The sequence below is a fragment of the Anas platyrhynchos genome, chromosome 3 (genome assembly GCF_047663525.1).
Source record: "Anas platyrhynchos isolate ZD024472 breed Pekin duck chromosome 3, IASCAAS_PekinDuck_T2T, whole genome shotgun sequence".
Taxonomy (NCBI): Eukaryota; Metazoa; Chordata; class Aves; order Anseriformes; family Anatidae; genus Anas; species Anas platyrhynchos.
Genome location: NC_092589.1, coordinates 21,443,121 through 21,469,462, shown reverse-complemented (window position 1 = coordinate 21,469,462; position 26,342 = coordinate 21,443,121). Strand labels below are relative to the sequence as shown.

Sequence of the window (26,342 nt, the reverse complement as noted above, 5' to 3'; positions counted from 1 at the left end):
CCATGTCTGGAAAGGACACACTGTTGGTTCTAAGGATTAATTTCCACTCTTATTCATCAAGAGGAGGAACCACATTTTCAGGCAGTGCTCTTCTCATATGTATAGCGAGCCTAATTTTCACCAACATTCATTGTGGTAAAATGATGCCATAAAGATGGTCAAATTGGTTTGGCTTCACTTTATGCTCATTTATTCCATCATATTTGACACAGGTCCAACAGAATCTAAGGTCTCAAATTTATTCTGGAAAGTATCAACCCAGGGTTCCCCTAATGAAACACTGTATTAAGAAATCAATTTGTAAACAGAAAATATTAGTTTCAATCTAACTTCTAGTTTTAATTTTTCAAGGATGATATATACTAAACACTTCTGAATTTCACTAAATATTTTATTTCCTTATTAGATAGAAAACTAATCAGTAAAAACAGTAATTAGGGTGAATAGAAGGTTGTTTTAAATGAACTGAAGTCACATTCAAGTAAGAAGCCAGTAGACAGAAATCCTATTTCTTTATTCATGATTTGTGAAGCTAGTTAAGCAACATTTTATAAATTCATAGAAATGAGGAATTAAATAGACAAAATAAGTATAGAACTAAATCTTTACATAATAGTGATTTCACCTCAAAGAAGCTTAAAAGGGATCCAGCTGTAGTAACCTACTGCTGGAAGAGTGCTAGTCTTTTTGGTGGTAGAAAGAGGAAGAATGAGAGAATTTTTCAGCAAGGAAAACTCCAGGTCAACATAAGAAAAAAGTTTTGGTTAAGGAATGAAACAAGTTGCCCATAGAGACTAACAATGTCCATCTCTGTAGATTTTCAAAACTCAGCTGAGCAAAGTGTACATACATATACTATTATGTACATTAACTATGTGTTTAGTATTTCCTGTAGGCTTTTGAGAAGTGTTTACTGGACAGTATAATTCTCTACTGTATCCTTGCTCTCAGCTCTGAGATACTGCATTTCTTGCACTTGGTCCTGAATAGTTATCATAAGTAATGGGTACATCTTCATGTAAAAGTGAATTTCACTCCAAATTCTCTCTGCTGCCTGGGGAGAGACAGACACATCCATTTGGAAACTGAATAAATGAAATGACAGGCTCTTCAAGGAAGATGCTGGTGACAAGAAACATTCAAGCAGAAGCGTTTGTATTTGGAGTTCCTTTTTCTTTTATGATGTAATTATCTTTATGCTCTGATGAAAAGTGTTCTTCTGACTCTCTCAATAGTCTGTAGGAGTGAGAAATAGCAAAGACATTTATATCACTGTTATGCTTGAAAATCATAATTATTTGAAAATGTTGACAGGACTGATCGTCACTTAAACTTGAATCTCCTTTTTATTGCACTTACAATGTAAAGACAATCAAGCATTAAGTAAGAATTGGAATTGATAAACATTGAATATGCATCAGTACATAAGAGCCTCACAGAAGTCCAAGTGAGGGATTCAGACCATTACTTCCTTCTGGTAAGCTTCACTGTATCTCTGCTGGGAATAATCACATTTTGGCCTCCAAAATATGAAATAGCAGCTAGCCTGAGGATTAAAAAAGAGGGTAACTCTTCCTGTTTCTAAGATTTCTGCTTGATCAGTACTTGGAGTTACATTGCCCTTTTGTTTTCAGTCTGGAGCAGCTAAACTGAAGAGACACAACTCATTCATATTCTGTGCTTCAAGGTTATTTTCACAATCAGAAAGATTGAAATTTGAGAGCAGTGAATTTAAGGACATCGCTAAAGGTCCTGGATTTATCACATTAAAACAGTCACCAGTCACATGATGCATGCCCTTTTACCTCTTGTGCTCTTATTACTACTATAGGGGGGTCATCCTTTTTTTTTTTTTTAGTTCTGATTATTCTCTTTTCCTCAAATAAGTTATCATTATGTCCTGCAGTTCCTTCTAGCAGATGGCCAACCTTGCATACATCACTTTCCATGAGATACTATACATCAGCAATGCAAAGCACTGCTGACAACTTACTGACTCACTTGCCTTTAAAGATTTTACTCTTTAAGACCACACGAAAGAAGTCTAATTAACCACTCAGGACAGAAAAGTTCTTGTCTTTCCCAGGAAAAAAATTAAAGAATGGGCAAACATATTTCAACTTACACCTCAGCCTTGCGTGATACAAACTTCTACTTTGAAGTCACACAGCCTCTCTGAGAAGACAACTATTGAAACATTCCTTTTTCTTTATTATTTATTGTGTGTACAATTGTGTGTGACAGGTACGTGTACTAAGAACTGTTTAAATATTAGCTTGTTTCTTATTTACCTGTACAGTAGTGTTGGGACCCACTATTTCAATTTTATATCTGCGATTCTATTGGAAGGTGTCCCTCCCATGACAAAAGTGTTGGAATTAGATTATCTTAAAGCTCCCTTCCAAAGCATTCTATGATTCTGCATACCATCTGTAACAAGACATGGCATTGGATTCACTGATTTTTAGCTAACATACCTAATTTTAAAACAATGAACTACAAATGACAGAAAATATATCTGGTGAAAGAGAACCCTACATCAAAAAGTTTGCCTTCCCTTTTCCCCAGATCGCTTATACCTAGACCTGTTTCTTTAGTTTTGTCTTGGAGTGCTCTGGATTACATTTCAAGGCTTACAAAAGAAACATTTTAATTTCATTCAAATTCTAATTATGACTTTTTTATTCTCCTGCACATTTAATAGGAGGAGGATTTCTCTTGAAAATAGACATTTTAATCTGCTCACATTTGCCACCAGATTCATCAGGGCTGTCTGGTGGATGTGTAAATAGGAAAGTGGTTTAAAATTGTGCTCCAGGTACAACATCTGCTTTGTATCTGTTTATTCCTGTCCTCTTGCTAGCAATGTTAAGTGGCTTAGTGTGCTGGAAATGGGCAGGAGGGAGTATTTTACCTACCGCCACAGAGCTGAGCTTCTTGCCATCTCATGTTTCCTGGAGGTCTCTTCCCAGATCCCACTGATGATACATTCACAACTGTGAATAGACTGATTTTATAGCCTTTTCATTCCTCCCACAAAGGCTTTGTCCTGAATTCAGCAGACCTCACTGAGGGCTGTAATAATGCCCTGAAACTGGATGACATTTGTTAGACTTCTAATGCCAACTTCAAGCCCTGTTTAATCAAAATACCCTTAACTAGTATTTCTTCCTGTCTCTCTCTGTCTCAAAACAGGTTGTGTGTGTCTGAAGTGGAGGCAGAAACGTTCAGTTCACCATACAAGTCAGGGGAATAACACCACATCCTCCCACAAGAGGTCAAAGTCTGGTACTAGGCCACAGAAACCTCCTTGGAAAAAACATGTGGTGGCTCGAAGACTGGGTGTTAACCACAGAAGCAAAAAGGAAAATGGTGGGAGATTATTATTACAGCTAAACTTCATGCTTTAGCATTTATTTTGAATCACCCATACTGAAATACGTTCATGAACAACAACAAACCTTACTCAGAAGATAGAAAAGTTTGCTGACTTCTAATGACTGAGTAAACAGTTTGTTTTACATAATCTGGGAAGACCGAACTATTTCACCTGGGTTTTCAGCTTGTATTACAAAAAATCAGCTGCGCTAACTCAGCTGTGATGTTTCTCCCTACTAGCCCCCCTTTATTTTCCCCATGCAGTATCTGGGAATATGTACAAATGTAGCACTGCTTTGAAGAACCTTCGGTAACAGGAAACAAAAGTCATGTCCTGTATTTTACTGATACAGACATCCTCTGTGATTTCTATCTACAGATTATTGATCCTCCAGATATCCTTTGGCTCCATGTTTCCCAGCTCTCAGCCACCAGGGATAAAACCTAGATGAGATCCTCAGACTGCCTTACAACACCTTTTGAAAAGAGTTGAGCAGCTTCTACTATGATTTGAAAGTCAGTCTATTTATCATAAATTAGCACAGCGTTTTTACTCCAATACGTCTTATTCCAAAGATACCTTGGTCACCTCTGATTTTTCCAACAGAAATACACTAGATCCATTTGTTGAGTAACTTAATTTTGAAAACTACAATGTATGCCCTTTAAATACAGTTCACTACCCAGAAATATTAATGAAACATTTCATTACAGGGGGTTCATACAGTCTGGTAGATCAATCACTAATCTGCTGAGATTGACTGCAAGAATTGCAGTGACTTTATCAGGGTGAGGATTTCACCTGATATGTTGTAAAAGAATGGAAGTACATTTAGGGACACATCTATGTCCTGGGTATCATTGCCACGTACCACAATGAAATACCAATTTCTGTTCTAGCAACACACTTCCTGAAACTGACAGAAACTGGTCGAAAACTTCAGCTTCTTAGGCGATAATTACTTTTTATGTATGTACATATACATACATATGTATATAAAGCAATGCAACTGAAATGAACATGAAAATAGAAACTCTGTCAACCACGGAGTTGGTAATTTCAAGTAAAACTCTATGGAAGTGATCTCATGTGGAGATGGAGGCTTTTCCTGTGTTGGCAGTGCCCTCTTTTTTTTTTTTTATTAGCGAGAAGTCTGGTCACAGAAAACCTTTATTGCAACAGTGTGAGTAGGAAAACCCTTACCACTTAAATAGCTTAAGTCAAGTAGCACACCAGATTGCTAAGAATATAAAATGTTGTTGCTCCTGGTAACAATACTTACTCAACATCTCTAGAACACATTGGACTGGAAGGTGTCATCTAGGGACACTGTCCCTACTCTAGGGCACTTGCTGTAAATGCTGTAAAAGTTAGCAATGGACATCTTGTCTCAGAAAGATGTTTGCTATTAATTCATCAATGGATGATTATGATACATGAGTGGAAGTCATGTTTTAATATTAGGTGTACTATATGCTGTCCTGGTACACAGGACACATCCAATAATTGCTATGATTTACAGTTCATTAATTGTAAAGAATCATCAACACAATCTTTGCGAAGTGTTATATGTTTTGGTGTACTGAGAGAAGTAGTTAATAAAATCAGATTTGTATTAGAATGTACATGACAAATTAGAGGTTGAGCAAAAAATTTGGCATGGATATATTTATGTCATAATTTTATCAGCTACAGTGTTGTCAGCTAAGTACTCTTATGTGTAGAGTACCCTTTAATTATAAAATTCATTATTTCTTTCCACAAAGGCTAGAAAAAAAGCATGCTTTATCATAGCTGTACTGATTATTTCCTAATGTGGTTAGACCCTAGTTTTCTTGGTGTTTTGAGAAGGTGTCAGCAATGTCACAACTATAAAGAACTAAAATTATGTGAGAGTAAAAACTACAACAATGCTAAACAGAATACACTGAGGTGGAACGGGCATTCTCACCTCTATCAGAAACTCCACCAGAAACTCAATTCTATGTCTTAAGACTCACACTTGAGATCATTGAGTGAGAACAACAACAAAAAAAGCTTCTGAGTTGATATGAATATATTTTCACTGCTGTTATGTCTCATGAAGGTCTACTTTGTAATTGTAGGCATACAATTACATTAATACTGAGAGTACTATTTTCCCAGAAATGCAAAATTGTTTTGAACCCTTTGGGTTTTTCTTATGTTTCTTTAGAGTAGTCAGAGATATTAAAAAACACTGAATAGTCAAAAATAAAAAGACATACCTGCCAAAAAGAAATCAAAGTATCCTGATGCAGCCAAGTCCACTGAACTAGCACTTCTGTTGTTTCTATGCCAGGTGTTCAGGATGCCTAAGCTAAGTTCATAAGGACTGCTGATTCCAAAATGAGAAGAAACCCATCTGTTTATGAGCTCTCAAACTCCAGGTGCAAGGCTCAAAATGAAATACCCCCACATTCTTCTGCTTTATCACTGATGAGCTTGATAATGGCTGACAAGTTCCTTCCTGTTTGGAAAATTTCTGATAAAACATTCATATCCTGGCCCCATCAAGCTAAAGACCAGAAGGCCCTGAACTAAATTCCCTTCCCAGTGAAGCAAGTGTTAATAAAACACATTTTCCGTAGCATTTTTAGCGCATGAAGGTATCAGTGCATTTAAAGTCTTCTAGGGATCCTCTTGAAGGTTTTTATATATGAACATGGACTACTGAGTTTTGAGGATTTTCACAGGGGGATATATCTACTTTAAAAGCATTTAATATATGTATATTGTCATTGTTCAGTATGCTTGAAGATAATACCTAATGAAACTGTTTCAGCCAGGCAACAGCTCTCCAAAAATAATGCATGGAGAACTTATTTCCAAGGATCAGGATCTCCCAAGGATGGGCTATTAGGAGGCCCTGAAATCAGTGTTTTCCTAATCAAGCTTTCCCTATACTAAAACATAAGAGAAAGATTCTAGCCCAAAGTGAAAAAACATTTGAGAACAATTCATTTTAAAAGTTAAGGCTCAATTAATATAAGTATTAAGCCAGTGATTAAGGTCTCTACTAATAAGTATGGTTTGAGAAATCAAGATGTTGTTTTTTGCTATTTCAAGATTTTATCAAGATTAACATAGGACTAAATAACATGGTTTTCAATAAGGCAAAGCTTCATTTGTATTCATACACAGAAATACATTCACTAGTGTTAAACTCTCAAAATTAGAATTAGAGGTTAGAACCCAGGTAACCAATTTCACTAAAAACAGACAAGGTGAAGGAAGTACTCAAACTCCTCAACATTAAACAATTGTAGAACCCAGGAACACTTACCTGCCAGCTTCTGAACTTGAGTCACTGCCAAACTGCTTCACAGTGAAGTCGCACCATGAGGGTTTTACTGTACTGAGAAGGCACTGCCAACGTAGCTAGCTCATAGAGGCTTTAAACCCATTTCACAGAGATGGTAGAAAACATGAAGAGAAAGCAGCTTACTGGGGAACACAGGCTTCACCACAAGAGAAAAAGCACCCTAAATAACCTGAACCTCAAACTCTCCTCATGCTTCTTATATAGCAATGGTCATATGATCCCCACCTGGCAGATTTCACTTCACAAGGGTGGAGCCAGGAGACCTTGTGGAATAGGCTCATCGACCTGGCTTCAATGTTTTAGGTTCAATTGCTCCTTATCGCTAATCGAAACAACCTGACAAGGGTCTTAGTGGTTTGAGTTGACCTAATGAATTAATTACAAAAGGCATGTAAGGGTCATATTTCTGCTAGTCATTCTGTGAGGAAAATTAGTACAGAGCCTGTTAAAATAAGATAAATAAGCATAAATAAAAGAAAAAAGAAAGTTATCTAAAAGGCAAAATTGCCATCATGGATTTTTATCTCTCTAGTCACGACAGATATAGAATATAGCAATCAGATAGACTTTTCTTGACATTAATGTTGTTTAAGTTTGCTTTTCTGAGATCTCTTCTTTATGCAGGACTTTTTGAAATCTAGCGCCATGACCTCTGACTGCAGTATTTACTTTGGCTGCATATAAACTATCGCTTATAAATGCCAGGATCCGGATCCTCACTCCCTATTCAGGTCAAGGACCGGGCTGAAAGTTTTGGCTTTAATTTGGTTGCATGACTACATTGCTGTTGTCGTGGTTTCCCCCTGCCAGCAGCTAAGCACCACACAGCCGTTTGCTCGCCCTCCCCTCTCCTTCTCTGGGATGGCGGAGAGAAATAGGAAAATGAAGGCTGTGGGTCGAGACAGAGACAGTTTAGTAAGTGATGCACAATGCAATTGCTCACCACCCGCTGACCGATGCCCAGCCTATCCCCGAGCAGACGGACCCCCATCCCAGCTAGGCACCCCTATCTATGGCTTAGCATGACCCCATATGGTATGGAATACCCCTTTGGCCACTTTGGGTCAGCTGTCCTGGGTCTGTCCCCTCCCAGCTCCTGCTGCACCCCCAGCCTGCCCACTGGCAGGACAGAGCGAGAAGCTGAAACATCCTTGGCTTGGTGTAAGCACTGCTCTGCAACGATTAAAACATCAGCGTGTTCATCCTAATCCACAACATAGCCCCCTACCAGCTCCTGGGAGGAAAATTAACTCTATCCTAGCTGAAACCAGGACAGCTGTTTTCTGGCAGGTTGGGGGGAGAAGATTGGCTGGCTTGGGGGAGCTTCCGTACATGTGGCATTTAGGCTGCAGCCAACATGTTCCTCTAGATCTGGAAGTTTGAAGATGGCTGAGTGGTTAGAAAGCTGCCTGGCAGAGAAGAACCTGGGAGTATTGGTGGATAGTCAGCTGAATATGAGCCAGCAGTGTGCTCAGGTGGCCAAGAAGGCCAACGGCATCCTGGCTTGCATAAGAAGCAGTGTGGCCAACAGGGCTAGAGAAGTGATTTTCCCCCTGTACTTGGCTCCAGTGAGGCCGCACCTTGAGTACTGTGTTCAGTTTTGGGCCCCTCGCTACAAGAAGGACATCGAGGTGCTCGAGAGAGTCCAGAGAAGGGCAATGAAACTGGTGATGGGTCTGAAGAACAAGTCCTACGAGGAGCAGCTGAGGGAGCTGGGATTGTTCAGCCTGGAAAAGAGAAGGCTCAGGGGCGACCTTATCGCACTCTACGGGTACCATAAAGGAAGCTGTAGCGACGTGGAGTTGGTCTATTTTCCCACATGCCTGGTGACAGGATGAGGAGAAATGGGCTGAAGTTGTGCCAGGGTAGGTTTAGGTTGGATATTAGGAAGAACTTCTTTACTGATAGGTCTGTTAGGCACTGGAATGGGCTGCCCAGGGAAGTGGTTGAGCCTCCATCCCTGGGTGTCTTTAAAAGATGTGTAGATGTAGAGCTTAGTGATATGGTTTAGCGGAGGACTTGTTAGTGTTAGGTCAGAGGTTGGACTTGGTGCTCTTGGATTCCGTGATTCTGCTGCAGTCTCCCAACTCAGAGCCAACCACCTATTAGTCTGGCGCAACGGATTTGTGTGTTCCTTGCACCAGCTGTTCCTTCACCTCCTCTTCACATACAAGGACATGCATCTCTTTCATGCTCCTTCAGGAGTAAACAAGCCAGGAGAGATTAAAGCCTCTTTCTTCAGGTCAGTAAGACCCCTGCCTTTGGTTTCAGTGAGAATTCAGGCCCTAACAACTCAAGTGTCTTCTGGACGGTGTTTCTTCTGGGTAGGATAATTTCATTTCCCTTTTGAAGACTTACAGGGATGTAGTAACAAAAGCAAAGGCATAAAACGGTACCTGAGGCACAGGCTACTTTTCAGCCTGCAGCAGACTATATAGACTATATCTGATATCATCCTTTGATATCATACCTACATCATATATCATGATATCATATCAGGAAATGTAGAACACTGCCTGTTGCTTCTCAGGTTTAAAGTTTTCCCTTAAAAGGTGCATGCACAGGTATAATCAGCTGTTTGAATACAATTCTCACGTATACATGAACATTTTCCTCTCCCCTTCCCAACTTGGAGTGCAACAGTTTTCATCATACTGTTATAAATTCCGAGTCAACTTAGCTTTATGAGATTTATTTATGGGATTAATAAATGGCAAGTAAAGAGCACTGGGTGTGCGGGGAGTCTGGGCTCCTCCAACACACACACACGTTACATCAGGTGGCTGCTTTTTATGCTCCTAGGCTAATACACGTTCATCACTACTTCTAGAGAAGGCAGGGTTATTATAATTAGTTCCCGGATTCCAAACCCTCCCACTGGCACATGCGTATCAGTCCCCGGTGGTCCCTCTGGGAGTCTCTCGTGCTGAAGGCTCATAGTCTTCCTCCCAGGCTTTGTCCTTGTCCTTTGTCCATCTTGGCTGGGTATCAGGCATTGCCTCTAACTCTATCCAAGAAAGAGAGAGAAGCACACCTTTCTACACTGTAAGCTACTGGCAGACCTAGAGAGATAAAAAAAAAAGTTGTTGTTAATTAAAAAGTAATGTTGTTTTAAGGCATTTCACCAAATGTGTGATATTTGGTAGGAACCAGATGTTATAAATGGCTCAGTCTTCAAAATAGGATTATAATCAAAGTTTACAATTTATTGAAGGAATAGAGGTAAGCAAACAGCGCTGGGTGCACCGGGAGTCTCTGCTCCACCAGGACGCACACCAGTTACATCAAGTAGCTGATTTTTTTGCTCCTAGACTAATACATATTCATTACTACTTCTAAAAGACACTAGGTTATTATAATTAGCTTCCGGGATCCAGTCCCTCCTACTGGAGCATGCGCATCAGTCTCCGGTGGCCCCCCTGGGGGTCTCTGCAGGTCTTTCATGCTGAAGGCTCGTAGTCTTCCTCTCAGGTTTTTTTCTTGTCCTTCCCCTTTGTACTCCTTGGCAGCATATCAAAAGCTTACACAGTGTCCCCTGCAAGTTTTGTCTCCTAGCCGTCCTTCAGCTTTTTTTTTCTTCTCCTTAATTTCCTTGCCACCTGGCCAGATATCAGGGGCTTGCATAGTGTCCCATTCAGAAGCCATAACAGTCACTAGTTATTAGCAATTGTTCTGAAACCCCCAGACATCAGAGACTTCAAAGAAAGAACATATAAACACAAATAGCTCTCTTATTGACACTTCACGAGTAGTTAAAACATTCCTCACAGGCCATTCACAGGGACGCTCCAGTCACACCTATAGCAGTGCTAAATCAACCACAAAGAAGGCAAAAAGGCTGTAACTGTTAGGAATAAGAGTTCGGAATAAGAGTTCGGAATAACAAAAGCAAATAGGCTCATGGATTTGAGGAATATTTCTGAAGATTTGATAATTTGACTATAATGAGGGGGAGACAGGGACACTGGGAGGAAAGGGAAGAAACCACAACTGTGGAAGAATTAAATTGCCAGTGCAGGACCCAGAGACAGACAGAACTGCTCTCTAGTGACACGAATTCCTTTGCAAGGTACAAGAACTATATACATTAACCATTCTGTTTTTCTTAGACTTGTAGTTATACAAGGGTATGTAAGACAGAAGGTCACATTCATCATACCATGCAGCCCTAGCACTGTTCCATACTGACACAAATCAGATGAACGTTTATCACACAGACAACAAACGAAAGGAAAAAAGAAACAGTAGAAGGTACCCACATGGCCTTAATTTACATGGCAATGGACAACAACGACAATCTGCAATGATTTACAAGTGTCTTACAACATTCACTCTTGAGACAGAAAAATGGGATTCCCATATGATGTAAGGGGAGTGCAATCCCTCTCAAAATACAAGAGCCTGGGGGATGCTACTGAGTACTGAAAATGTTAAGGCTAGGCAGCACCAAACTCAACAGAGAAGGGAGCCTGAGTCTCTTGGGGGCCCAGGAACGGGGCCCAGGTTCCAATCCCCACACCTGCCCCTTACCCCAGGTCTGGTCGGGTCCCCTGTCCCTGGTATCACGTTCGATTCCCACACCTGCCCCTGGCCCCAGGGTCACGTCAGGACCCCGGTCTGAGGTCACTGGGACATGTCTTGTCCCTGGCCAGGGTCCCAGGTTCGATTCCCCACATTGGACCCTGCAACCCGGGTCGAGTTGGGTCCACGGCCCCGGTCCCAGATTCGATTTCCCCACTCTGGCCTCTGGTCCCCGGGTCGGTTCAGTCCCTGGGTCGGGTCACAGGTTTGATTCCCCACACCGGACCCTGGTCCCTGGGTAGGGTCGGGATCCCAGCCCCGGGCCGCAGGTTCTACTTGTACATTGGCCCTGGTCCCCGTGTTGAGTTGGGACCTCTGGATAGGTCATAGGTTAATTTCCCCACACCCACCCCTCCTCCATGGGTCGGGTCCGGATCCCGGCCCCGGGTCCCAGGTTCGATTCCCCACTCCAGCCCCTTACCCCAGGTCCGGTCGGGTCCCCTGTCCCTGGTTTCACGTTCGATTCCCACACCTACCCCTGTCCCCACGTGAAGTCGGGACCCCGGCCCGAGGTCACTGGGACATGTCTTGTCCCCAGCCCAGGTCTTAGGTTCGATTCCCCCCACTGGCCCCTTCTCCCCGGGTCGGGTCAATTCCCAATCACCGGGTCCCAGGTTCCAATCCCCACACTGGCCCTGGTCCACGGGCCGAGTCAGGACCCCGGCCCTGGGTCCCAGGTTCCAATCCCCACACCGGCCTCTTACCCCAGGTCCGGTCGGGTCCCCTGACCCTGGTTTCACGTTCGATTCCCACACCTGCCCCTGGCCCCAGGGTCACGTCAGGACCCCAGTCCGAGGTCACTGGGACAAGTCTTGTCCCCGGCCCCAGGTCACAGGTTCGATTCGCACACGGGCCCGGGTCTCTGGTTCTGTTCGGGTCCCCATTCCCGGGTCCCAGGTTCGATTCCCCACACCACCCCGCGTACCCTGGTCGAGTTGGGACCCCGGTCCTGGGTCCATGGTTCGATACTCCACACCGTCCTCTGGTCCCCGGGTCAGGTCCTGTCCCTGGGTTGGCTGCATAAAGGCTCCCCTGGGGAGTTCAGTTGTACCCAAAGTCTTCCTTTGGGGGCAATTTTTGATGGGCGAAAGGGGCTTTGTACACCTTTGCTGTGGTCCTATTTCAAATTCCTCTCAGATTCCGCCTAGGGATATATTTAGGATTAGAAAGGGATATATATAAGGATATATTTAGGTTTAGGGTTAGGGTTAGGGGTTAGGGATTAGGGTTAAAATATAATATATTAATATTAATATATTAAAATAAGATAGATAAATAAATAAATAAATAAAAGAAAAATAGATAAAGAAATAGATAAAGAAATAAAAGAAACAGGATAATGACCCTAAAGGCTAAATTACTATCATGGATTTTCATCTGTCTAGTCACAACAGATAAAGAATAAAGCAATCAGAATTACTTTTTTTGACATTATAGTTATTTAAATCTGCTTTTCTGAGATGTCTTCTTTATGTAGGACTTTTCAAAATCTAACCCTGTGACCTCTGACTACACTATTTACTTGTTTATTTACAGAAAATGTGACCTTTATTTTAAGACTGCATGGAAAAGAAACAACAAAAACAACAACAAACATTAAGAGAAGGAACTTTTCCTTCACCTAATTTTTATTATTATTTTGCAACTCCTTTTGGTGTCCAAGAGGAATTATGCCCCACTCCACTCTGCTCCCCCGCCCCCCCCCCCCCCCCAAAAAAAAAAAAAAAAGACTTTGGTGTTAGACTTTCAACCTATGATCTATCCAGAGGTCCCAACTCAACACGGGGACCAGGGCCAATGTACAAGTAGAACCTGTGGCCCGGGGCTGGGATCCCGACCCTACCCGGGGACCAGGGTCCGGTGTGGGGAATCGAACTTGTGACCCGACCCAGGGACCGAACCGACCCGGGGACCAGAGGCTGGAGTGGGGAAATCGAAAGCTTTCAAGTTTGAAATCACTGAAGCTGTCCATCTAAACAGAACCTGTGAAAATCATGTGTCAGGACTTCTTAGACCTGATCCTTGGCCTCTGACCCTCAGGTCTCAGACCTCCTGGTACCTAAAACCCATCTGTTCATCTTCCTTCCATAATCAATGTGGAGAGCCCTCTGGGGGCAACACATCCAACCCAGCAGCCCTCTGCTAACCCAGCAGCCTGAAGATGTTGGGCACTTAAAGTGAGCCCCTAGGTAGGTGGAATGAGTTTGGGCCCATGTACACAAGATCCCTGACTTCTGCATCCTTCTAATTAGCAAACCATATTTCAATGGAATTGCCATTACGATTTATTTAGCAAAATATATCTTCAACAGACTTGCCCTCTCTCTACCTCAGTTTACACAACACTGAAAGTTGTTTTGAGACAGAAATGTTATTCATGCACGGAAACAACATTTAAAATAAGTTAAAGAAATAATAAATGAATAAAAAGAAATAGACGTTCAAATCTAAACTCTTCCTTCATTTGACCTAAAAAGGTCCCAGTAAATGGACTTTCAATTCCATTTTGAAAAATAAATCAGAAAACTGAAAGCAAACAATGATCTACCTATTGTCATAAAAATTGCTTACTTTAAAACTGCATTACTTTCCCCTACTTCGATTTATATTTTTTTCCACTTTGCACCAATGGAAACAGATAAAGAATTCATCTTTGTAAAGAATAGCAAATAATTTCCCTTTTACTCTCTAGTTAGCCTGCTCTATTTTCTTGTACCACTTTCCAAGCCTGTTCAAACCTGACCATACAAAAATGTTTTTATAATACATTTTCAAGCCTCAGTTATCACTACAGAAAAACTTAAGTTCTGATAATTAGACCTGTCACATTAAAATGAATTAATTTTCTATAGCGCAAAATCCATTTGAAGAATTCTTATAATGAACAGGAAAGCTTGAGTTTGTCTTCATTATAACAACAATTAGTTGATTCAGGTGTTCTGTTTTTGACAACTAATTGAAGTCTGGGCTAATTTGAAGACAGCAATTTCTGGGCATTTTTATATCCTTATCCATACTGAATGCTATGTTCACCCTAGTCCAATAAATCTTTCCCAAATTCTCACTTTTTGCTGTAAATAACCTATTGATGTCACTGTAGCTCCTTATGGTACATAATCACATGCTTCCTTTTGGTACAGTTTCCATAAGGAGGCTGTGTTTTTATACTGTATTTTTGTACCACTTTTTGATAATCATCAAATATGGGATTATGGCAACAAGTGTTATCCACTTCAGAGAAAGCACAGCAGCTCTTTGCCTGATATCAGAGCCTTGAAATTTGTGAATGGGGCTGGATGTGCAAGTGCCAGGAGGATCTCTAGCAGTTTTACAGTCTCACTGCTCTTGAACTAGCAGCACATAGGAAAGGAATAGGGACTTTCTAGTTAAGTCTCTGAAGCTGAAATACAGACCTCTTTTTCCATTTTAATTCCTGGAACACACAGCATTTAGGCCAAATTATTCCAATGCTTTCAGTTTCAATTTATTTTATTAAAATGAACTTACTCCATGGTTTGTTAGTCTCTTTGTCAAGATTAAGCATTCTTTGATACAGCAATTGCATTTCTCCCCGCATTTACAATATGGCCATTTGCAGCACAGCCCTGTCATGTCAGCCTAGTTTTTTAGAGCCAGAAATTCATGCATGGCACATTGCCAAATGCTAGCATCATTTCAGTGTAATTCCTGTGATCTTTTCTACTTACTATTTTGCAGAAAGGTGACAGGAGAAACTCAGTCCTTTCTCAAACACTATTCTAGTTCATATTGCTCAGAGGAATAGCAAAACACTCAGAAAACAAATGAAATGGTTAAATATGTGTTTGTTTGTTTGTTTTCTTCCTATTTCAACATAATCATAATCTTCCCTCTTTGACCACCGTGTATGTGCTGGTTCACTAGCAGTCTATAGAGGGACTCAAGACTATGATGTGCCCAACCAAGCTGGAGACCTTTCAGATTTCCTGTGGTGAGATGCAACAATGAGCAAGGACAACTGAGGACCTTCAAGACTCTCTGTACCCATTTTCATTTGTTGCCCCTGCAGCCTTAAGGTCACGCTGATCCACTCATAAAACATGCATAATCTCCCTTAGGCAATTTGTTCTGTTGAAAATAATTGAGATAAGAATTACAGGAAATTGCTAGATATTGGCAATAAAGTCATTTATTGTAATTGATTGTATAGCATGCCTTATGTTATTATAAGGCTTAATAATGAGAAGCAGATAACTAAGTCATCTCTAGCTGTGGAGAACCATGACCTATATTAACCATAAAAATAGGAGCAGCTGTAGTCATTGATGTTCTCTGATCTTCTAAATGCACATTGGAAATTGTATTAGCCAAGATAACAGAAAGGGAAATGTCTTGTTTCAGAAATAGTATGAACATAATCAGATTTGTGAAATCAAATGATCATAGTAATGTTGGGCACTGTACACTGTGAGAAAAAAAAAAAAAAAAAAAGATTTTATGAATTGCAATTCACCGTTCAGTAAATGGCAGAAAATAAACGATGAGGACTCTATACTTCATCGTTAGTGTGACTGGCACTCTTGACAATTCAATATAAATTCAGATTTCTCAGGTGCCATACACAGGAAACATGAAATAGGGAGAACGCTTAACAAAGTAGCTTCAGAATAGCCAGTTATATTCTTAAGTTACCTAGGAGGGAAGGACTCTATGAAAATAAATCAAGTCAGTGAGAGTCTGCTGTAAGCATTCTTCTTTCTTTAATCAAGTCATTATATTCCCACACTGCTCATATTGCAATTCCTTCATGTATTGTAATTGTTCTTTTCTTAATCCTGGTGTTTCTCCCCCCCAGCAAAAAGGTGAAAACAGTTTAGGTATTTTTCCTATTTGAAAAAAAATAAATATATATATATTGATGTTAGTGTTAAGCTGAAAAGTTACTCCTCTAAGTCAAAATACACTCCTTACAGATACTGCTGTGCTGAGTCATACTATTCAGAATTATTTGTCTATATAGACCAAGTACATATACATTATATAGGATTATTACAAATGTGTCTGAAATAATGGCTGTAAGGCATATCTAACATGCATTTCAAGGGCTGAGCTGCCCAACTGGAACATTGATTTTGCCAAACCAGTGGGTTGTAAATTCACTATCAGTTGGTGGACAACATACTCTGAGGTACAAAAGCAAACGCAAAAGGTAACCTCATTTTGCTAACATAATTTCTGTTTGGGGTGTTTGTATCTGCATTTTTGCTTCTATTACTAAACTGTAAGTGGAAATCATATTGAAGTGTTCCCTCTCTCCAAGCATCACTTAATGTTGTTTCACATCACCAGTTCTCTCACATATTTGCATTGCTGTAATCCAGATCATTATTAATAGAAAATGCACAAAAATACACACACAAAAAAATGCACAAAAATACACAAATACTACATCAGTAATTCAGTTGTAGTAGAATAAATCAACTATTTCCTCCTAAAGTTACATCAGTCATAGCTATAAAAGCCTGGAAGGTTCCAAGCCTTGGGATGACCACACATCATAGCTTTTAAAGATCAGGGACAGGACTAATACGGAAAAAAATCTCTCCTCTTTTGGAATACTCTCCTTTGAAGTAAGAAGTGCTGGCCCATTGTAGGGCCAGGGTGTAGGACAAAACAGACTGTGTCTTCTCTCTGCATAATCACTTAAAAACCAAAACAGCAACAACAAAAACATGGACACTGTCAAAGCTGAGCATGCGTGGTCATCTGATATGTTAAAAATACACTGCTTAATAGTTGCCTTTTTTTTTTTTAAGGTGTTGATGTAGTAGCTCTTTATTTCAGCCTAATTCCATCAAATACAGTTCTGTAGTTCATTTCTTTTTAAACAAATTCTTTCCCTTTTAATAAAACAATACACTAGTGTTCATACCATTGAACATTATGTCTTCTTTTCCCAGGGAATCTGTTAATTTATAAGCCATGGTTTGGATTCTCAGATGCTTGAAAGATTAACAAGGAAAAAAAAAAAAAAAAAAAAAAAAACAGTAAAACAACTATACTCTGTATATTATTTATAACCATGTTAAAATAATTGGCATATTAGAACGTTTCAATTAGTATGGAGGTCTAGATGGCAATCTGTATCAGGCTGTTACAAATACTCTAAAAGAACTTTAAAATCTAAAGATGTTAAAAAAGTATTTTGTGCCATTTAAAGGTAGTAAATCTATCAACTATAACCTTGGTATTATTCAGTCAGGCTCCCTCCAAGCTGGGTGAGGTGAGTAGAAATATCAATCAGATTCTAGAGTTTGACCCAGGAATTGTATTGTTTATCTTCATGGCACAGGGAATAAAAATAAATACAGGAGAAAAAAAAAAAAAAAAAAAGGAATTTTTTTCTGGGGCTGACTGCTCCAGTTAAAGTATTTAGCAAAGAACTTCTTGAGGAAGGTGAAATCTGAAATCTAATTTAATATATTTTACATTCCCACAACACACTTAGCAAGTTTTCTCAATTCAGTAACATTTCCTACTGAAGGATTTAAGATAATTAATCCAGGGATTTGTATTTCTGTCTAGCTAAATATTTTTAGCTACTTCTTACAAAGTAACTTTTACTTATGTGTTCAAAACATACTCCCTTTGAAAAATGGTCTTTTTCAAGATAATCTACTACTTGAGAGACTCTTAACACCCTCTGTGTGCTGATGTTTCACTTGGCAAGCTTCCAAAGCAGCTTATAAATTACATATTCTTCAACAAGCTGATTTATATCAAATAACAGCTGGTGTGTAAACAAAAGAGAAGAGAGAGTCTAACAGAAGCAATGTGATAACATGGTAGAAACTGGAAGGTTACAAAACTGAAAACACTTTGGTAAATGCCACTGCACCTCAGAGGACATTATGGTAAACAAATGAGGAGTTCTTCTCTTTAACATTTATGCATTGAAATACAGTTTCACTATTTTTCCCCAACCAGCTTTCATGTAATAGTTGAAGTGTTGCATAGCTCATCATTCCAGTACGTATCAATGATGGAGTTCACATAGTGCAAAGCACCACTGGGAAATTAACTTTCATTTTCACATGGGATTTGCAGCACACTCAACATCAACATCAGAGCAGTCCCGCAGAGGGGTGAACAAATTTTACAACCCAATGCTGTCAGGAGAAAGACGGGTCCCACTGCTTCCCCTCCAACTGGTATCCAAGGTCTGTTTGTACAAGCCTATCTATTACTCATCAGACCTCCTTCCACAGGTCCCTCATGGTAAGTTAGTTCAATTCACAATCTCAGTAGAAAAAGAATCCAGCAAAAGAAGTATGTTGTTTTCTGTTGGATTTGTAAGATGCTTAGGATAGCCCAAAGGGTCCCTGTCACAGCTTAAGGGAAGTCTTACGTCTTTATGAAAACATTCAGACTTGTGTACAGGGACAACAAGGCTCCTTAGGTCAGTCTGTGAAACCTTGGTTTGGTACAAACCCTGCTAAATCCAGTGGAAGTTTACCAATGCCTTCATGCTTGCATTGTATCATGGTCTAGAGGATCATATCCACAGTGCCTAACATCAATACCTAACTTAGACAACGTCCATAACACATCTTTCCAAGCTTCCATGGTCATGGTTTCCTCTACAGTCACTGAAAGTAGAGCGAAGGGCGGCATTCATGATTTTCAGCTCCCCTTTATAAGTACTCTTAGACAAAGAAGTCTCACTGTTGTGCTGGCAAATACATTTCAATATGCCAGGAAAACACTGGCCAAAAAAAATGGCTTATAACTAATAAGGAAGCCAAACATTAACATAAGCATGAACAATAAAAATTCATTTTCTTTTAGTTGTAATGCAAAGTCTTCTTTTATTATGGTCTGTGAAAGTACTTTCACTTCTTAATAGTATCATAATTAGCAATACACTGCTTATTGTGCTAAGGGCACAATTCCATGAAATATCTGGTGCTGGTGGATCTGCTTTAAGAAGTTACCACTGTAATTCTGCTGCTATAAGGGCGAAGACTGAGCATGCCTAATTGTGCTTTACCCAGGATCTGTGAAGCAATCAGCCTCTAAAGGCCAGGAGGAAAGAGAAGGTGATTGTATTCTAGAAGAGAATTTAAGACTTTATTATTATTATTATTATTATTATTATTATTATTATTATTAATAATAATAATAATAATTTATTTAATTCCGTATTTCCAGAGATTATTTTTTTAAATTTTTATTTTTCTACCAATAAACAAAACATCAGAACACTCAATTCCAGCAGAGAAGAGCAACAACCTGACTGAGCTTTTCATATCACCATGCCCCAATTACCTTGTGAGCAATCTGTCTCTTCCCTCCTTGGGTTAACAGACTGAGTCCCAACTCTGACATTTAAGAAACAACAGCCATGTCTAGAGACAGGTTAAAATCCATCTCAGAAATTCCTCCTCCTCCCCCCTGACCCCAAAGCCAAGTTGCTTTTTGGGTCACGTAAGACTTTTGGCTCCCAAAGGCTAGGTGAGTATTATATCACTGTCCCAAGGAGGGACACAGCTGATGTCCTTCCTTGCCCTGCATCGCTGGGAGCACAGGTCACCCTTTGGGAAGATTAAAAGCCAATCAAAGGCCCTTGCTTGTATTAACCTCATCGCAAGGGAAGAGGGTGGAGGCTGTCAGCCTTAATTAATGCCTGGTTTAAAAGCACTTTGCATTCCTTGCTTGACATGTGCTTTACAAAAGCCAAGAGCTGTTGTTGTTATTAACAACTCACAGTATAAACACACTTGGCCTGATTTTCCTCCTCCTTACAATAGGCTTCACGCTTGTTTAAGTCTCAATTCCGATGGAATAAGCAGGCTTTCTGCTGTCAGGGTGAGAGGAGGCTCTGAGAGGTAATGTATGAGCACCTCAAGAAGAAAAGGCAGCAGGAATAAAAAACAGCATGGTTAAGTGCTCCATTCCTTGAAGGTTGAGCATGGAATCAAAAGCAAGCCCGATTGTATAAGCCTTACCCTGTGCATGCTTCTTAGCCTCTTAAGCAAAAAATTGTCTTGTTTGGAAAATTATTTTTTAACAAATGCTTTTTTTTAAAAAAAAAAAAAAAAACTCTGTCAAACTGCTTATAATACAGCTAGAGCTAAAAAGACATCAAAGACATTCTGCTAAGGTGCTTTGATCTGGAGGAAAATAAAAAGCCAAATGAAACAAAAAAAAAAAAAAAAAAAGGAGACATGGCTCATCAACTTGGGTCCCACAATGCTTTTCCATAAAGCATTAAGATATTTGGAGAGGAAAAAAACAAACCTACCAAGTTCTAAAATCAGTCCCAGCGGTTATGGGCTTTAATGTTCTGCAAGTCACAGGAGGCTCTTTAGTTTGGCCTTGATCCTTTCAAGTAGCTGGAAATGAAAACATGGTGCAGAAGCTGTGGCTTCAATTAGACATAATATCGAAAAAAAAGGTTGATAGCTCTTCCTTGCTAATGAGAGAAAAAACAAGTGCTCTGGAAGAATGCCATCCTGTCCTGCCAGCTGACGTCAATAGAGCAATCACGCACATCTAAATATTATAAAAGTCAGGGCAACTTGCAAACATATTTTTGCACCTTTTTCATCTGTTTACTGGCTCCTTCAGAGAGATGAAGTTAATGCTGATCTCTTTTCTTAGTTCAATAAGTTTTTGATGTTTTTCCTCTCATCTTTTCAGCACATCAGAAAAATTAGTTGAGAAAGAAGAAGGTGAATTTATTCCACCCACACACACACCCCCCCCCCAGTTTACAGATTACACCAAGGAACCAAACCAGTTCCTTCTGAAGTCATTGTTACTTCAACTGGGGATGTTGCTCTGGTATCAGAAAATAAGTCTCTAAACTTACACTGGACAGAAAAAAAAATAATTTAGGAGAGCAGGAATGTGAGAGAACTTAAATATCGGCTTCAGTCCTCATTCTGCTTAGCACGACCTATTGCATTCACAGGCATTTAGGAGAACATAAAGGACCTGTGCCTTTACTTCTTGGTTTTCCACTTATATTAGTTTATTGTTCAAAGAGATCAAAGTCACTTTGGATTTAAAAACAAAAAGTAAATAAATAACAACAGCAAAATTAACCATAGAAGTATTCTAGTCTACACTGAATACTTTACAAACTATAAAATGGGACTTGGAAGAAGGCCGAGGATATGAACACATGATTTCATAATGATCATTATTGTAGTCCCAAGTAATCAAATCTCTTTCAGCTGAAAGATATTACCCTTCCTAGATTCAACCAGGGAGTATTAGATTCAGTTGTTTTCTTTCTACATATGCAACAAGAAGTATTTTTCTAGCAGCCAGTATAAACAGCTGGGAAGAAGTAGTGTATTTGCCTGGAAGTAACTTTGCTTTAAGTTCGTGTTAATTTTAAGAAATATTAGTTGCTCTGATATATGGTTTCTATTTAAAATAGCATGTAAAATACATAGGATACAATAGTGTTTTAGAACAGCAGCTCACAGCCAGCATTTCACAACTCAATGTAGCATGAAATGCAGTTCAATATAAGGTAAGAAACTGAGCTCAGCTCTCCATCTCTAGTGGTGCCCTTACACATTGCTCAAAGATGAGATGCCCTGGGTGAGTAAGGTCTCTTTTGGAAGGCAATAGCTCCAGCACAACACAGCATCAGGGCTTTGCTCCTTGCCTCACCAGCCACTGCTATTTTCTCTGGCAAGCAGAGAAGAAAATGGCAATGATCAACCTGGGGACACCTCCTGTGCCTTGACAGAGTGAGCACCCTCATAATTCACCTCACTCAGCTTCATTCTGTGCTTTTCCTGTATGTTTTGGGGTACTTATATTGAATTGAGAACTGTGAGGTATTCTTCATTTTTGTGCCATTTTCCAGAGAAATATTCAGGATCCTTCACGGCTTGCTATTTTAAAGAATTTACTAGTGAGACAAAATACTGGCCCTTTCCTCAAGTAAGGTGCAAAGTGAAAAAAAGAAAAGTATATTAAGTAAATCCAACCCCTCCTCTTAGAGCATTACATATTTCAACTTTTTCAAACAATTTGTTTTCAGTCTTTAGGACCTTCCACAGCAGAGTTCCTGCAAGACCTTCAGCCCATGTTGTTCCCAGAATTGCGTAGCTCTATCTGTTATAATCATAGAAACACGAGGTTGGAAAGAACCTACAAGATCATCTAGTCCAACCATCCTCCTATCACCAGTATTACCCACTAAGCTACTAAATCATATCTCATACCATTTTGTCCAGGTGCTTCTTGAACACTATGAGGGACGGTGATTCCACCACCTCCCTGGGCAGGTCGTTCCAGAGTGCCTGACCACTCTTTGATGGAAGAAGTTTTTCCTGATATCTAATCTAAATCTCCCCTGGTGCAACTTGTGGCCATTTCCTCAAGTCCTATCATTAGTTATCTGGGAGAAGAGGCTGACCTCATCATGACCTCCCCTCAGGAAGTTGTAGAGTGCAATGAGGTCTCCCCTGAGCCTCCTCTTCTCCAGACTAAACAATCCCAGCTCCCTCAGATGCTCCTCATAAGACTTCTGCTCCTGACCCCTCACCAGTTTTGTTGACTTTCTCTGGACATGCTCCAGGGCCTCAATGTCTTTCTTGTAATGAGGGGCTCAAAACTGAACACAGTACTCAAGCTGCAGCCTCACCAAAGCTGCTTACAGAGGGATTATCACCTCCCTGCTCTTGCTGGCTACGTTATTTCTAATACAGGCCAGGATGCCGTTGGCCTTCATGGCCACCTGGGCATACTGCTGGCTCATGGTCAGCTGAGCATTGATCAACACCCCCAGGTCCCTTTCCTCTTCACACTTTTCTTCTAGCCACTCTGCCCCAAGCCTATAGCGTTGCATGAGGTTATTGTGCAGGACCTGTCACTTGGCCTTGTTAAACCTCATCCCATTTGCCTCAGCCCAGCAGTCCAGCCTATCCAAATCCCTTTGAAGGGCCATTTTGCTCTCACGCAGATCAACACTACCTCCCAACTTGGTGTCGTCTGCAGACTTACTGAAGGTACACTCAATCCCCTCACCCAGGTCATCAATAAAGATATTAAACAAGATAGGCCCCAGTAGCAACCCGTGGGGGACACCACTTGTAATGGGACACCAGCTGAACTTAACTCCATTAACCACAACCCGCTGGGCATGGCCCTCCAGCAATTTCTTGATTCAGAGAAAAATATATCTGTCCAGGCTATGGGCAGCCAGTTTCCCCAGGAGAATATTGCAGGAGACCATCTCAAAGACTTTGCTGAAGTCTAAGTAGACTACATCAACAGCCTTTCCCTCATCTACCAGTCTGGTCACGTGGTCATAGAAGGAGATGAGGTTGGACAAGCATGACCTTCCTTTTGTGAACCCATGCTTGCTTGGCCTGATCTCCTGAATGCCATACAAGTTCCATGTGATCTGATCCAAGATGATTTGCTTCATAACCTTCCCTGGAACCAAGGTCAGGCTGACAGGCCTCTACTTCCCCACATCCTCCTTATGGCCCTTCTTCAAGCTGGGCTTTTGCCTTTCTAACTTCCACTGTGCATATCTGAGCAACTTCCTTGTAGTTGCCCCAAGTAGCCTGTCCCTTCTTCCAGCAGACGTAGACTCTCTTTTTCTCTCAGAGTCTCAACAAAAGTTCCCGGTTCATCCATGCCAGTCTTCTTCCCCTCTGGCGCTCCTTACGGGACTCAGGAACAGGCTGCTCCTGTGCCTATAAGGTTTTCATCTTGAGGAGCATCCAATCTTCATGGACCCCTTTGTCCTTCAGGAGTGAAACCCAAGGGACTCCTGCAACAAGTGGCCTGAATAGGTCAAAGACTGCCCTCCAGAAGCTCAGGACAGCAGTTTCACTAGTTACCCTTCTGGCATCACCAAGGACAGAAAATTCTACCACTTCATGGTCACTCTGCCCAAGACAGCAACTTTCACTTCTACCAACAAGTCCTCTGCTAGTGAAGAGCAGGTCTAGCGAGGCACCCCCTCGGTAGGTTCTTGAACCAGCTGTGTCAGGAAGCTATCTTCCACATGCTCTAGAAACCTCCTGGACTGCTTCCTCTGCGCAAGATTATACTTCCAGCATATATCAGGGAAGTTGAAGTCTCCCATGAAAATAAGTGCTAGCGATTGTGCAACTTTTGTGGGCTGCTCACAGAATGCCTCATCCATCTATTCATCCTGATTAGGTGGTCTGTAATAGACCCCCACCAAAATGTCACCCCTACAGGCCTTCCCTTGATCCTTATCCATAGACACTCAACTGTATCATTCCCAACTGCAAGCTCTTCAACATCAAAAAGCTCTTTAATACCAACCCTGTCAGAGTTTAAGAAGTGTTTGTACTGTGCTCTTAGTTATATCGTCTGAATTTTAGGGTGGACCTGTGCGGGGTCAGGAGTTGGACTCAATGATCCTTGTGGGTCCCTTCCAACTGGGGATATCCTATATAAAGAGCCACACCACCACCCTTCCTTCTTTGTCTATCCCTTCCGAAGAGCTTGTAGCCATCCATCACAGTACTCCAGTTGTGGGAGTGATCCCACCACATTTCAGTTATAGCAACTAGGTCGTAGTTAGCCTGTCACACAATCACTTCCAGCTCCTCCTGTTTGCTGCCCATGCTGCGCACATTGGTGTAGGTGCACTTCAGATGAGACATCTGCCTCACCGCCACCTTCAGCAGTGCTCCCCTGGGCACTTCTCTGGCGAGCCATTTTATCCCCTTCCTTGACGAGTCCTGCCAGCTCCTGCGCTAGTCCATAGCATGGACTCGGAAGGAAGGGACAGACCTCCCATGTCCTACCACAAGAGCCTCCCCAATCCCCCCATCAGCGCTGTGGGCAGTCACAAGGCGCTGGGCGCCCCTCCCCGTGCCCGGCGGGCCCCGCGAGGCGCCGCCGCCCCGGGGCTGTTTCTGGGCAGAGGCCGTGGCCGCAGCCGCCGTGGCCCTGGCACCGCCGCTCCCTGCCAGCCTCTGGCACCCGGCGGGGGCGGCCTGGCCGTGCCGCTGCCCTGGGCCTGCCCTGGCCGAGCGAGGGCCCCAGGTGCCCCCGTAATGCCTGGACAGGTGTTGCGGCTGCAGCGGCTGCAAGGCGGCCAGCCTCGACTACATAACAGAAGGCATCAGGGAACTTTTCCAATACCCTACTTGCAGTTAGTCATGACTTTGCAAAATCCTAATCACATAATGGATTTTGTGTCAAGAATGCAGGTTCCCTAGACCTTATTAGAGGTGTCTTTAAGAGTCATTTTTCTGCGGGTAATTAGTAGAGTCTTAACTGGACTTTGACAACTAAGATGTCTACAAATCTTTCTGTGTATAGAGAGTATAACGTAGTTCTTCCTGTTGAAGAGCTCATACATCTGTTAGACTAAGAAAGAAGTTGAGCGTATTCTAGCCCGTAACAGCTACTTCATGGGCTATTCCCACAAAGCAGTACATTTATGTAGTTTAGTTTAGTTTGCATTTTCACAGCTAGTATGGTACAAAAAGCTGGCTCAGAATGCCTTTGATTAAGTCTGAGCTTAATTATTGAAGAATAAGGCAATATAAGATGGGAGAAGGATGACGTGCTCAGACTTGAAGCATTATTTATACTTTTCATACCTAAACAACTCATTAGATGTTTAGTTTTTCATGTCACATTAATTAGCAGAAGTTATAGTTGACTCTGCAAAAGGCTCAACTAGCAAAAGAGCTAGGCTTACTGGTTTGCAAATGAGTTGTCAGCAGCTAAGTTAACAAATTGTGTTTTGTTTTGTTTTTTTCCAATTCCACAGGGAACTAACTAACTTGATTAAATGGTCTTCACTGAAAGGATCTTAAGAAAAACTACCTCAGCAAAAAAGGGTTAGCAACAACCCATGTACTATCAACAAAAATGTTTTGATTAGGAACAGTTATGTAGGCTTTGAAAATTGTTCTGGATTTCAGAGAAAACTCTTGAGCTTGATCTGAAACAAAATTTAGTATTTGTATACTTTCAAAGTTTGGAAGAAATCAAATTTTAAGCCAGACACAGTCGGCTAGGTTAACTATTAAA

The 26,342-nt window shown here is 41.1% G+C and overlaps 1 long non-coding RNA gene across 1 annotated transcript; it reads right to left on the bottom strand.

The window, feature by feature from the left end:
• Positions 1 to 495: 495 nt before the first annotated feature.
• On the bottom strand, positions 496 to 6,880 carry LOC110351818 (uncharacterized). Its single transcript, XR_002399748.3, has 2 exons — positions 6,684 to 6,880; positions 496 to 1,236 (listed from the first exon to the last, which is right to left on the bottom strand). It is a non-coding gene; the product is annotated as an uncharacterized lncRNA (long non-coding RNA).
• Between the last annotated feature and the right edge of the window lie 19,462 nt (positions 6,881 to 26,342).